Source organism: Loxodonta africana, chromosome 6 (genome assembly GCF_030014295.1).
Source record: "Loxodonta africana isolate mLoxAfr1 chromosome 6, mLoxAfr1.hap2, whole genome shotgun sequence".
Taxonomy (NCBI): domain Eukaryota; kingdom Metazoa; phylum Chordata; class Mammalia; order Proboscidea; family Elephantidae; genus Loxodonta; species Loxodonta africana.
In genome coordinates, this window is record NC_087347.1 from 107,947,994 (window position 1) to 107,963,210 (window position 15,217).

The window sequence follows — 15,217 nt, forward strand, 5'->3', positions numbered from 1 at the left end:
CTCTGTCTCTGCCTAGCCCTCAGATATTCTTTCACTCTTTTCTTTGTCCTCATTCCCCTACTTTTTTTTTTTTTTTTTTGGTGGAGGGAGAGAAGATTTATCACTCCCAAATCAGTATTCTGAAGAGTTAAATGTTTATTCAGGCTTTGGGACCCTGGGTGGCACAAACAGTTAAGCACTGCACTACTATCTGAAAGGCCGGCAGTTTGAACCCACCCAGAGGCTCCTCGGAAGACAAACCTAATGATCGGCTTCCGAAAGGTCACACCCTTGAAAGCCCTTTGCAGCAGTTCTACTCTGCAAACATGGGATTGCTATGAATCAGAATCGACTCCATGACCACTAACAACAACAACATTCAGGTTTTATAAGTTTCTCCTTGCCATTGTGATATTTCACTACAGTGTTTCTACGTATTAATTTATTTTTACTTATCTTTATTATGCTTCCAGAACCTAACATCATTTCTTTCATAATTTCTGAGAAACTCAAAGGAATTATCTCTTCTAGTATTGCCTATCCCCTTTTCTCTCTTCCGTGTTTCTGGAATTTCTACTAGTTTAATACTGGATCTTTTTATTCCATCCTCCAGGATACTTAACCTCTTTTGAATTATTTTTAATTGCCAAGATGCATCCTGGGAAATTTCTGCAGATCTGGCTTCCAGTTCAGTAATTCTCTCTTTAAGTGTACTAATCTCTAATTTAACCCATTCATGCAGTTTCTAAGACTCTAGTTTTCATTTCTGAATATATTATTTATTTCCTTTTTAAATCTTCCCATTTTTTTCTGACTGTCATTTTACTTTTTTCTTCTTTATCTTTTAAATAAAATAACATTTATTTTATGGTATCTGTTAGATTAGATTAGAGCTGCTAACCAAAGGGTTAGCAGTTTGAGTCCACCCGGCGCTCCTTGGAAACTCTATGGGGCAGTTCTACTCTGTCCTATAGGGTTGCTATGAGTCGGAATCGACTAGATGGTAGTGGGTTTGGTTTATTTTGGTTATTAGATTTCAATTTATTCCCTCTGCTAGATATCTACAGGATCATTGTGAGTCTGAATTGGCTCAACAGCAATGAGTTAGATATTTTACAATTATCTGAATATTTTGTGAGTGTAATCCTGCTATGTGTTCCAAACAACCAAATCCATTGCTCTTGAGTCAATTCTGACTCATATTGAACCCACAGGACAGAGTAGCACTGCCTCATAGGGTTCCCAGGGATGTAAACTTTACAGAAGCAGACTGCTACATTTCTCTCCCACTAAGTGGCCACTTGACCACTATATCATCACAGCTCCTTTGCTATTTGTTAAGTCTGCTGAATTTAACTAAGCTATTTTTTTTTTTTTTTTAATTTCTGGATTTTCAGCCTGTCTTTGATATTTTGCCTCTCCTGTGGAAATCTAATAAGGTCTGACTTACCATGTCTCTATTGGCTTCATATCTTCCCAGAGCACTTTACTACTCTGAAATATTACATGCCTCAGACTATTTGTTACCTTAATTTTTCAACTTGGAGCCTCCTGGACTATGGAAAGTAGAACTTGTGATATAGTCTCATGACGACAAAAATTTAAGTGCAAATATTTTTTTACAATCCAGATTAAGACATCTCTTTGTACTGAGAAGAGATTTTATCTAATCTATCTTTGCACTGAAGGTTCAGCCTCTGAGATTCCTGAATTTATTCTGGGGTCTTAACTGTAATCACACATTTTGTATGGCCCCAAAGAATTGTCTTTTGCCCAATGTTGATATTAAAACCCAAGCATTTAGTTTACAATGCAGCTTTTTTATATTGCTTTTGTAGGCAAAATCACACACACACACACACACACACATCTCACAGAGCAATTGTAATTCACTTGCTATTCTGGCTTGCAGCAACTTTTTCATTTTTGGACCCTGAAAATTTGTCTTATTTTCTTACACATTCATCTATGCATTAAAACGTTTGGCTTTTATTGAGCATTTAACATTTGTCTGCAGTATTGACAGAAGTATACAATATTGTTCCCTGTATCTTCTGTTATGATCATTCTAACATACTTTTCAGTATTCTCTTTGGCTTCCAAGATTTTGTCATCCAAAATGTGACTGTTTCAAAATATATCTCTGGACCGTATATTTAAATCTCGAAATTTTACCACTCCTATCTTACAACTTATTGCAGCTTATAATAGGTTAAAATATATCCCTTAAAGACATCTAGGTCAATTTGGCATTATAAAGCGTATTAAGAAAGTGTACTGCATCCGACTTTGGTGAGTGGTGTCTGGGGTCTTAAAAGCTAGCAAGCAGCCATCCACGATGCATCAATTGGTGTCAACCCACCTGGAGCAAAGGAGAATGAAGATCAAAGACACAAGGAACATATGAGCCCAGGAGAAAGTAAAGGCCTCAGAAACCAGAGATTCCATCAGTCTGAGACTGGAAGAACTAGATGGTGCCTGGCTACCACCAATGATTGCCCTGACGGGGAACACAACGGAGAATCAATCCCTGATGGAGCAGGAGAAAAGTATGATGCAGACCTCAAATTCTAGTAAAAAGATCAGCCTTAATGGTCTGACTGAGACTAGAGGTACCTCAGAGGACATGGCTCCCGGACTCTCTGTTAGCCCAAAACTAAAACCATTCCCAAAGCCAACTTTTCAGACAAAGATTAAACTGGATTATAAGACATAAAATGATACTGGTGAGGAGTGTGCTTCTTAGCTCAAGTAGACAAATGAGACTATGTGGTTGGCTCTTCTCTGGAGGTGAGATGAGAAGGCAGAGGGGACAGGAGCTGGTTGAATGGACATGGGAAATACAGGATGGAGAGAAGGAGTGTGCTGTCACATTGTAGTGAGAGCAGCTAGGGCCGTATAACAATGTGTGTGTAAGTTTTTGTACGAGAGACTGACTTGAGTTGTAAACTTTCACTTAAAGCACAATTAAAAAAAAAGAGAGGGAGAGGAAAAAAAAAATGTCCCCCAAAGATATCAAGTCCTAATTATGCCAAAAGACATGGTTAAGTAAAAAATCCTGAGACAAGGAGATCATCCTGGGTTTTCCAGGTGGCAAGTAATCTAAAGGAAAAGCAGAGGGGATTTGATTACACAGAATAGGTGGAGGCAAGGTGACTATGAGGTCAAGAGTAGAGCATTGTAGCCAAGGAATCCAGCAAGCACCAGAAGCTGGAAGAGGCAAGGAACGTGCTCTCTCCTGAAGCCTCCAGAGGGAGAATGACCCTGCTCACACCTTGATTTTGGCCCAGTGAAACTGTTTTCAACCTTCTGGCCTCCAGAACTGTTGTAAGCCTCCAAGTTTGTGGCTGTTTGTTACAGCAGCCATAGGAAACCAAAACACAGTCATTTGAGTCTTTTAGCTTCTCAAACACTTTATATGCTTTCAGTTCCGGGGGGCTTCCATTTTCACATATGGCAGTCTTCCTTCTTGGGACTGTCTGAAAGCGTTTTTTCCCCTCCTGCTACTCTGACTTATCATGGACATATCATTCCTACCAGCTTGAATATCATTTTCCATAGGGAGCAATATCTAACCATCCAAGGTTAGTGTAGAACTTTCTGCTGTGTGTGTGGTAATAGTAGCTTGTACTGCCTCTATGGTAGGATTTGTCATGGATTTACTGGAATGGCTTGTTTAATTATATTGCAAATGTCTTTCCTACTAGATTGTAGACTCTCTGGGAAGAGAGAATACTTAACCTTTTCTTGCTCATGGTGCCTCTAGGGACCAAGGTTTACTGGGAAGCTGCTGCATCATTGAGGGGGTGTGTTGTCACAGGCAGGGCCTTTATGGTTGTTTGAAACTGAACAAATGGGTGTGTGCTGTGAATTACTGTTTTTACAGGGTATTGTATGAGGTGTCTGAATTTTTGATGGGAAAAATAAAAATTCTGAAAATTTTTATTTGTTACACATAAATACCAATAGACCCCAGTGGGGACTCTGGGGTATAATTAGTGGCTTCATATGTGCCACTAAACACTTACAGTAGACTTGTGGGAGGGGGCAACAACGACAACAAAAACAAATCCATACTACCTACCAAAAATTCAGACACACTCAAAATTTCAACATGCCTCATGAATGAAAATATATGTTATCAACAAAAAATTCAAAGCAGAAAATAATTGGTTCACAAAAAGGTTAAATGCTAAATGCAAAGACATGCTCCACTCCTGGTACTTCTTTCTTGGTGGAATAAGGTTCCACTCCTCTCTGCTTGCTGCTCTCTTTTATATCTCAAAGAGATTGGCTCAAGATACAGCCTAATCCTTTAGATTGAGTCCTGCCTCTTTATATAACTGCCTCTAATCCTGCCTCATTAACATCATAGAGGTTAGGATTTACAACACCTAAAATAATCATATCAGATCACAGAATGGTGGACAACCACACATTCATTTATTCATTCTGGATAATACATCTCTAAGACTTAGAACACTGGTATAAAGTTCTCAATAAAATAATTTGAATAAATGAACATTTTGAAGTTGCTTTTTCTCTATATGTTACAAATTTAGTACTCTGATGTCAGTGATGTTAAGTAACTTTCCAAGGTCACATATTAATCGGTGATGAGGTCAGGATTTGAACCCAGAATCTGTCTTTCAGAGCCTATGTTGTTTATATGAGACATCATATGTGACACATAAAATGAAGCTTACGTGTAGCAACTACGAAAGAGTGACAAAATGAAGATGAAATCATTGGCCTAGAAAATGATAGGTACACTGGTCTGTAATGATTTTTTTCCCAAAGTTTATTTATTTTATTGGATCTTTTGAAATCTATCCTTTATAAGTATTATCTCTCAGGAGCCATTAATATCACAACCTAGAAACATTACTTATTACTCCCAGAGAATAGTCTTAAAATTTGCAAAATAAAAAAGCAGCGCCATTCTCCATAACAATACTTGTGTACATATTAGTGTAGGTCAAAGTTAGATTTAGAGTTTAAATGGAAGTCATGAACCACAAAAAGAAGAATTAAATTTTTAATATTTCTAAAATTCTCTCTAACTGTAATATTATTTTTACATGTATTGGAGTGATCAGCATAATATAGTGAAAACATGTTTAGAAATCAGTCCACCCAGTATTCAAATTTTAACCCTGCCACATGCTAGTTATGCAGTGTGTCCTCAGGCAAGATAAGTATCTTATTCGCAAATTGGGGTTAGCAGCAATAATTGCAGGCTACTATGAAGATTACTATGAAGATTAGTTGGAGCCCTGGTGTCACAGTGGTTAAGAGAGAGATTGGCCGTGAACCAAAAGGTCAACAGTTCCAATCCACTAGCCGCTCCCTAGGAACCCTATGGGGCAGTTCTATTCAACTGGTTTGGTTTGGTTTAGTCTGGTGAAGAGTAGAGTTAATGTATCTATAGGGCTAATACTCAGTCAATACTAATAGTAGTAGTAGCTTTACTCACTTACATGTTTTTCTCCAATTAATGCCCTTCTCCAATGATTTGCCCTCTGCTTTCTCCTAGTTCTCAATTATTACATTTCATATAGTCAGTAAAATAATTAGTATTCTCTCATTCATGTTAAAATAATGCTTTTCTAGCCTTAAATCCCTACAATATTCTTACCTTGTCATTTATTTTAATTTGATTCTCCTGTACGTTTTCTCCATACTTAATTGTGAAGATCGAATTCATCTACATAAAATGTTGACAACATGATCTCAAATCATGGCAACTATATTTTGAAACTTTAATAATCAGTTGCTTAAGAGATTTTTTGTTTTGTTTTTTTAGGAGGGAAGGTGAAGGAGTTCTAGAAAAATTCCTAGGTTAGACAGATTTTGCCAGACATGAAAGAACATATATTGGATCTGAATGCTACCTCACTGAAAAACATCCTTTTAATACTTTGTATACTGGATAAATATAAGTAACATACCAGCCATGATTACACCTGAGAGAGAGAAAATTACAGCAATTTACATAATAGCATACATTTAACCTGGCAATAAATTCTAAGTGAAAGATATAATAGATAAATTGAACATACCACCTGCAACAATAGGAGGCTTTTTCACAGTCCATTAATCCATATTAAATATTCTATGAGGTTGAAGTAACTACTGAGATAAAATATAGTTTTCTTTCCTTTGCTGTAATAGTAATGTGATAAAATGTTAGCCCTTTTGGTTCATAATTTTTCTTTTTTTAGAGTTAATCGGGTAATCTTTTCAAATGTCCTACAATTTGCATCTCAAAGAAAATCCAAAGTCAAAGAATATTTATGCAAAGTCAAGAAAGAAAAGATTATGTATGATGTTAAAACCTTTGTCAAACATAAGAATTTATAATGGTATTTCAACAGACCAAGCATCCACAAACAAACAAATCTTCAGACACTATTCTCAACTTTTTAATTAATGCTAATAGGGAAAGACAGGAAAAAATGTTAAATATTTTAAGTGTCTTATGTTTAGGAGGAAAAGTATATTGAATAATGTTAGGCTTCATTTCTCTATCACCATTGGAGGTAGGATACTATGAAATTAAAATACTGTATCCACAGATAGGGTATTTTCCTACATTAGTGAAAAGAAAGGGGACCTACATTAGACTTAAATTTTTTAATGGGTGTCTTAGTTATCTAGTGCTGCTGTAACAGAAATACCACAGGTAGATGGCTTTAACAAACAGAAATTTACTCTCTCACAGTTTAGGAGGCTAGAAGTCTGAAGCCTTTTCTCTCTGCTGGCTCTGGGAGAAGGTCTTTGTCATCAATCTTCCCCTGGTCTAGGAGCTTCTCAGCTCAGGGACCCCAGGTCCAAAGACATGCTCCACTCCTGGTACTTCTTTCTTGGTGGAATAAGGTTCCACTCCTCTCTGCTTGCTGCTCTCTTTTATATCTCAAAGAGATTGGCTCAAGATACAGCCTAATCCTTTAGATTGAGTCCTGCCTCTTTATATAACTGCCTCTAATCCTGCCTCATTAACATCATAGAGGTTAGGATTTACAACACCTAAAATAATCATATCAGATCACAGAATGGTGGACAACCACACAATACTGGGAATCATGGTCTAGCCAAATTGACACATAATTTTGAGGGGACTTAATTCAATCCATGAAATGGGACTCTTTCTAAATGTACATTTCACTGAATTATTAAGCAAAACAAGTCAGGATAATTTCAACATTTGTAAACTAGTTTTATCATTTTATTTTTCCCCTGAAAATCAGTTACTGTGTTCTGTTGGAATGGTATGATAACCCTAGGAGTTATTCAGATGGCGAACCCTATTTCTCACTACATTAAATGCTTTCAGGGTGTTGAATGCTTTCAGTGTTTCTTCTGACATCTTGAACTTTAGGACTTATAGAACCTGAAAGATCATTTTACAAACCAAAAGTCAGGGATCATAGTGGCTGAGTGTTTTACCCAAGGCCACAATGCCACGTTGAGAAGAAAACAAGAATGAAAATGTTAGTAACTTTTACTACCTTATGTGTTTCCCTTCAATTAATGAATGGCCTTCTCTCATAATTTGACCTCTGCTTTCTCCTAGTTCCTATTTTTCCCCCATATAGTCAGTATTTGCCTTTAAGTCCCATGAACTAAGTAAGACTGCAAAGTTGCCAAGAGAAATGATTTAACTAAGTAAGTTATATGTATAAATTAGATCCAATGTGGAATTAAGAAAATACGTGCATTATATGTGTGTACCAGGGTAAATCAAAAAATATTGCTACTAGGGTTCCAGTCTATACATGCACAGGTTTACTCCAAACAAAATGTATTTAAACATGTCTCTGTGATTACTGGATGGCTGCAGACAAGTTCTCTCAGCAATACGCTTGTCTTAGTCTCATTAGGATTTCTTCAAAAAAAAAAGGGAGTACTTTTTTGCCATGGAAAAAAACAATTTTGAGGTCAGGGCTAATATCATGCTTTTAACAAAACTGAAGTGGACATCTCCCCAAATCATTGACACTTTCCAACAAGTTTATGGGAATGCTGCCCCACATAAAACGACAGTTTTTAGATGGATCAAATATTTTAAGGAAGGTCAGGAAGACCCAAAGATGAGCCAAGAGAGAGAAGACCACTCAGAAGGTTTTGGCGACTGTTTTTTTTTTTTTTTTGTATTCCAAAGGAGTAATCTTGATAGATTTTCTCGGACTACTGAGGATATCACAGGGGCTTATTATGAAGGAATTTTAAGAAAATTGAAAACTGCATTAGTGAGGAAAAGTTCAGGAAATTGGTCCAAGGAATTTCTTTCCATCATGACAATGCACTTGCTTGTTCTTTGAGGGTAGCAAGGGCTGTAGTAGGAATATTTCTTTGGGAAACCTTACCCGTCTACCCTACAGCCTGACCTTGCTCCTTCAGACCTCTTTTTCATAAACCTCAAAGAACGCTTAAAAGAAACATGATTTTCGTCCTCAAGGATACCAAAACTACCGTTTTGACACTGTATAAATCAAAGAGCATAGAATTCTTTAGGGAAAGGTTAGAGAGATGGAAACACTGCCTTTAGAAGTGTGTAGATCTAGACTGAGGATGAGTCAAGAAACAATAGCTTCACAATTTGATATTTTTGTTTAATAAAGGTTTCTAAGATTTTGCAGCAATACTTTTTGACTTACCCTTGTATGTGTGTAGTTTTCATTATAGTAGAAGGTGTAGGCCTCTCATTTTCGTAAGAGATTGAAGATGCATTGAGTTTTACATTTTTTTTTTTTAATTTATTCTGAGAATTTTTTTTACCTATTGAGAACTCATTTCTAGATTATTTTTTGGCCATATTTTGAAGCAACAATCTGAAAGTTCGAAACAATCGTAAAGGTCACGTTGACAAATTTTCCATCCAGTGAATTCTTGCCAAATATCTGAAGTTTTCACCTGTAGGTGGTGATTTATCTTTTACTAGTAAAACTTCTGATGTTGGCTAATATGCTGCTAAATTTATAGAGGAGAGATTAAATAATATGATTTAACCTATTATTGACCCTAAAAGATCTAACATTTTTTAATTAGCTCTCGTCATGATCTTAGAGTGGGCATTTAGTTGTTTACTCATTTGCATATAACTTGAATCAATTTGTTTAAAGTCCCTGATTTATATGTTCCACACATCTTCTGAACATTAAACACTTATTATTCATCTAAGGAGGAAAATATATTTTTGGTACCATTCATGTTGATTCTTGAAATATAAACATAAAAATTTATTATTTTATCAGGCAACAAAAGAAAACATTTTTACAAGTATTGATTAAATAATACATGGGCATTTTCACTTTTCTTTTTGGTACTTCTTATATGTGAAGATATTTGCTGAGTAATATGGTCTTTTATCTCAAACATTAGTGGTTATTTCTTTTCTACTTCTTTCTTTGAATCATAATTATGTTTTGATTATATTTTTATTTTCAAAATGCTAAATTTATTTTAAAATTCTTATTTCAAGTCAAGTCCTAGTCATAAAACTTAATAAAGATTTGTTCAGTTTTCAGATGATTTCTATTTACATGCCAATGTGTCAGGTGAATGTACTCAAAGCCAAAATTATACAAATAAATTTGTTTTTTAAAAGTAAAAGAGCAGATAATCAGCAATGCTGTGTCCACCAGATCTGGTACGAGGCCAACATTTTTCTTAATATGTTTTTGCAAAATAATATCAATTTACCTTGTCCAGTGGTAAGTTACCAATGCTAAAGGTGGCTATTATCTGACTTAATTATCACATGACAGATATACAGTCTGCTGACTGTATAACAATTGTTGGTCAGGTTGGCTGACTCTCTTTCCCCAGCCCTGCTACACTCCAGGGAGAGTTCTCATTATTTTACCATTTTAAGAATGATGATGAATATGCTAGCCACTGATTCTAATTTAAGCTAGTACTTTGAGTATGCCACATAAGATATGTCTCGACACTATATTAAACTAGCATGCAAGTCACTTTGTTTCCATTTTATTATTAATTACAGTTATTTATGACTTGCCAAGAACTATGTATTAATATAAGCCTTTAACTTCCAAATATTACAGTTTTTAAAGAAGAATATGAACTATTCTAGGGGTTATAGCAGTGTCATTTAAAATTTTTATTTCCTAAAGATACTTTCACCAATGTGCTTCACTGGTCAAAGTACTAAGAACATGCCCACTAACCTGTTTTTTTAAGGTAACCACTGCTTGGGCTACGATATAAAGTCTTTAACACTTAAAAATAAATGATTAGGAATAGACCTAAAAAACTGTGACTAAAATAATTACATGAATCTTGGTCTAATCTGCCCTATAAAATAAATTAAAAGTTGATCGTGATATAGAATTTAAAGATAAGATAAAAAATTATAAATGATTGAAATTTCTAGCATTATAAAATCATGATGGAGAGGCAGGTATGAACTAAACTTATGAACCAAATACTAAAAATCTAGAAAGAGACACATTTCTGATAAACATGAGGTAGTACTACTTTACATAATAAAATAATCTGTGAGGAACATTTAGCTTTTAATTTTAATATACGCTAAGATACCAGTGAAGTTTCTTAGTTATTTAGTGCTGCAGTAACAAAAAAATGTCACACAAGGGTGGCTTCAGAGAATAGAAATTTTTTGTCTCACAGTTTTACAAATTAGAAGTCCAAACAAGAGCATCAGCTCTAAGAGAGGGTGCTTCCCTTTTGGTAGCTCTGGGAGTTCCTTGGCATTTCTTCGTGTCTGTCTTCCCCCATTATGTGTATCTTTGTCTAATCTCTTTTTATAACTCAGAAGTGACTAGGTTTCAGACCCACCCTACTCTTCTATTACCTCATTAACATAATAAAATAAAATCCCAGTTCCAAATACAGTCATATTTACAGTTACAGGGGTTAGGACTTACACCCTTATTTTTGGGAAATAATTCAATCTATAGCATGGAGTAAAATAACAGTTTAGGTATAATTACGATGGTAAGTGAAAATGAAACAGGGAAGTAATAAGTCAAAAGAGATAAGAGTGTTGGATGGAGAGTTAGAGAACTGAATCCTAAGACTTGTTTTTTGTTAAAGAGGTACATATACCTTAAGTAAGCCTAAAGTTTCTGAGTTTCACTTTACTTAGGGCTAAAATGAGTAGACATAAATCATGGTTTTCACTTTGTCTTTTTTAAAATAAGAGGAATATATGTTTTAGCAATATAAAATTGTGCTCAAAACTCCAAAATTAAATGTATAGATAGCTAAATAAAAAGCTGTATAAATCGATAAGAAAAAGGTAAGTTGATTTGGTTGGTGGAGGGTGGGCAACCAAAACCCAGGCTGCCTAGCCAACATCCTCTACCCACCCATCCTTAACAGCACTGAGACAACCTGCAGAATACAATTTGAAAAGGGTGTGGTCTCTTACACCAAATATATTCTGATTCTAAGTCAGTTGTTTTAGAAAGAAAAAAGCTTTCTTGCTACTGATTGTCTTTTGGCTGCACCTATCAGGAGTGCAACTTTAAGGAACTTGAACCACAGATCTATCTCAATGTTTCAGTTACTTTTATCCTTATGACAAAGAGTCAATGGCACTAGTTTATTTTTCTCCTCCTCCTCCTTCTCTCCCTCTCAATGTCTATTAAATGAGTTGTTATGTGTAAAGATTTACAACACCATGATATTCTCCTGGGGAGCTAAAAGGTCTGGCACTGAGCATATTGTGTAAACACTAAGTGAATTATTGATTTATTCATATGTATATGTACATATCTTCCACATATCTGTCAGTGTGTCTTACTGTAGGGCCTTGCATGTTGCTGCAATGCTGGAAGCTATGCCATGGGTATTCAAATATCAGTAGAGTCACCCATGGTGGACAGGTTTCAGCTGAGCTTCCAGACTAAGACAGGCTAGGAAGAAGGACCTGGTGGTCTACTTGTGAATAAAGAAAAAAAAAAAAAATTAGCCTGTGAAAACCTTATGAATAGCAATGGAACATTGCCTGGTATAGAGCTGGAAGATGAGGCCGTCAGGTTGGAAGGCACTCAAAAAATGACCAGGAAAGTGCTGCCTCCTCAAAGTAGAGTCAACCTTAATGATGAAGATGGAGTCAAGCTTTCAAGACCTTTATTGGCTGATGTGGCATGACTCAAAATGAGCAGGAACAGCTGCAAACATCTATTAATAATCAGAATGTGAAATTTAGGAAGTGTGAATCTAGGAAAATTGGAAATCTTCAAAAATGAAATGGAATGCATAAACATTGATATCCTAGGCATTAGTGAGCTGAAATGCACTGGTACTGGTCATTTTAAATGAGACAATCATATGGTCTACTATGCCAGCAATGACAAATTGAAGAGGAGTGGTGTTTTATTCATCATCAAAAAAGAATATTTTAAGATCAATCATGAAGTGCAAAGCTGTCAGTGTTAGGATAATATCCATATGCCTACAAGGAAGACCTGTTAATATGACTCTTCAAATTTATGCACCAACCACTAAGGTCAAAGATGAAGAAACTGAAGATTTTTACCAACTTCTGCAATCTAAAATTGATTGAATATGCAACCAGGATGCATTGATAATTACTGGTGATTGGATATGAAAGCTGGAAACAAAAAAGGATTGATCATTGGAAAACATGGCATTGGTGATAGAAATGATGCCAGAGATGGCGTGATAGAATTTTGCAAGACCAATAAATTCTTCATTGCAAATACTTTTTTTCACCAACATAAATGGAGACTATACACATGGACCTTGCCAGATGGAATACATAGGAATCAAATCGACTATATCTGTGGAAAAAAGATGATGGAAAAGCTCAATATCATCAGTCAGAACAAGGCCTGGGGCTGACTATGGAACAGACCATCAATTGCTCATATGCAAGTTCAAGTTGAAGCTGAAGAACATTAGAACAAGTCCACTAGAGTCAAAATATGACCTTGAGTATATCCCACTTGACTTTAGAGACCATCTCAAGAATAGATTCAATGCATGGAAGAGTAACAACCAAAGACCAGATGAGTTGTAGAACTACATCAAGGAAAAAATACATGAAGAAAGCAAGAGGTCATCAAAAAGACAGGAAAGAAAGAAAAGACCAAAATGGATGTCACAAGAGACTGTGAATCTTGCTCTTGAACATCAAATAGCTAAAGCAAAAGGCAGAAACGATGAAGTCAAAGAGTTGAAGATTCCAAAGAGTGGTTCAAGAAGACAAAGTAGAAGAATGAAATGTGCAAAGACTTGGAGTTAGGAAACAAAAAGGGAAGCATACACTTGATATTTCTCAGGCTGAAAGAACTGAAGAAAAAATTCAAACCCAGAATTGCAATAGTGAAATATTTTATGGCAAAATACTGAACAGCGCAGAAAGTTGGAAGGATTACACAGAGTCACTGTACCAAAAAGAACTGGTTAATGTTTAATCATTTCAGGATGTAGCATATGGTCAAGAACCTGTGGTACTGAAGAAAGAAGTCCAAGCTGCACTGAAGACATTGGTGAAAACAAATACAGAAACACTGTAGTGAAACACCACGATGGCAAGAAGAAATTTAGAAAAACAAATGTTGTTAGAATCTGTCAAGTCTGATCTAACTCATAGAAACCCTATGTACAACAGAATGACACTCTGTTTGGTCCTACGCCCTCCTCTTGATCATTGTTATGCTTGAACCCATTGTCGCAGCCACTGTGTCAATCCATCTCATGGAGCATCTTCCTCTTTTTCGCTGACCCTCTGCTTTGTGAAACACGATGTCCCTCTTCAGGGCCTGAACCCTCCTGATAACATGTCCAGAATATGTGAGATGAAGTCTTGCCATCCTTCCCTCTTTGGAGCAACCTAGCTGTACTTCTTTCAAAACAGATTTGTTCATTCTTCTGACAGTCCATGGTATGTTCAATATTCTTCTCCAACACTGTAATTCAAAGGCATCAATTTTTCTTTGGTCTTTCTTATTCTTCCCAGCTTTTGCATGTGAGATACACACACACACACACACACACACACTATAATTCTAATTTTTTTTTTTTTTTGTAATGGTTATCTAAAGTTTAGGAATGGAGGTCTTTTAATTTCACTGTGTATATATATATATATATATATATATATTTAATGTTCTTTTATTTTCATTAGTTGCTAAAGTAGCAGACTGAGAAATCAAATTATTGCCACAGGCAAAAGCCTTTGCTTCTACTACTACCACCAGCTGCCTTTGAGGGGTCAGTTTCAAATTATGGCAACCCCATGTTGTCAGGGCAAAACTAGGCTCCATACAGTTTTTAATGGCTGATTTTTTGGAAGTAGGTCTCAGGGACTTGCTTCTGAGTTATCTCTGGGTAGACTTGAACCTCCAACCTTTCGGTTAGCAGCCAGGCATGTTAGCCGTTTGTACCACCCAGGGACTCATAAGTGAATTATTTTTACCATACATGAAATAGAAATAGTAACACTTTCTTCTGGGAAATATTAGTAAGCTGCCCCAAATTGCTATGATGAACTGTTTGGCAATTATATTTTTCTCTGATGAGTCCTACTTTTTTTTTTTTTTTTGGCAATCAGTCTTGATTATCTGATCTTCCTATGACAATCTTACTTTTAAATTTAGTAACCCATCAGATTGGATAATTATCTCTTTTAAAAAATTTTTTTCTACTGTAATTCTAATTTTTTTTTTTTTTGTAATGGTTATCTAAGTTTAGGAATGGAGGTCTTTTAATTTCACTGGGTAAATTTTTATTTTGAAATCTAATTCTTCATTTTGTTGCTTTTTAGGTGTTTTGTGTTTTCCTTTCCTTTTTGTTTTTAAGACTCAGAATCTATTCTTGTGAAGTCTTTTTAAATGTATGATACCAAATAATTAGATTTTATGGACTTGTGTTTTACTTCCTACTTGTGTACATCTCAGAGCAGAGGCAGAGTTAGATCTGGCTCTTCTACTTTGGTTCTCTGTATTCAGAAAAGGCCTTTCTCCTTTAAAGTATTTCACATTACTTTTCAGCGCTGGAGTGTAGAGCTCCACCCAGCTGTTATTCCCTGAGTGGAGGTCAAGGTCCCTAGTACTGGGAGTTGACAACTATTCATTTTTTCTCACGGTGTAATGGATACAAACTGTCCTTCATCAAATGACTCTCTTTGGGTTTCAGTCACTGGAAAGTACTCATTTAAAAATGTTAATGTTATGTGTATCTTCTGTCCTCAAGAAGTGACAGTCATATTTGTTTGTCT

The 15,217-nt window shown here is 35.7% G+C and overlaps 1 protein-coding gene across 1 annotated transcript in view; it reads left to right on the forward strand.

Moving 5' to 3' along the window:
* LRP1B (LDL receptor related protein 1B) overlaps nucleotides 1-15,217 on the forward strand; it is a 1,749,164-nt gene that overhangs the window by 956,258 nt on the left and 777,689 nt on the right. The gene's annotated exons all lie outside the window — the stretch shown is intronic.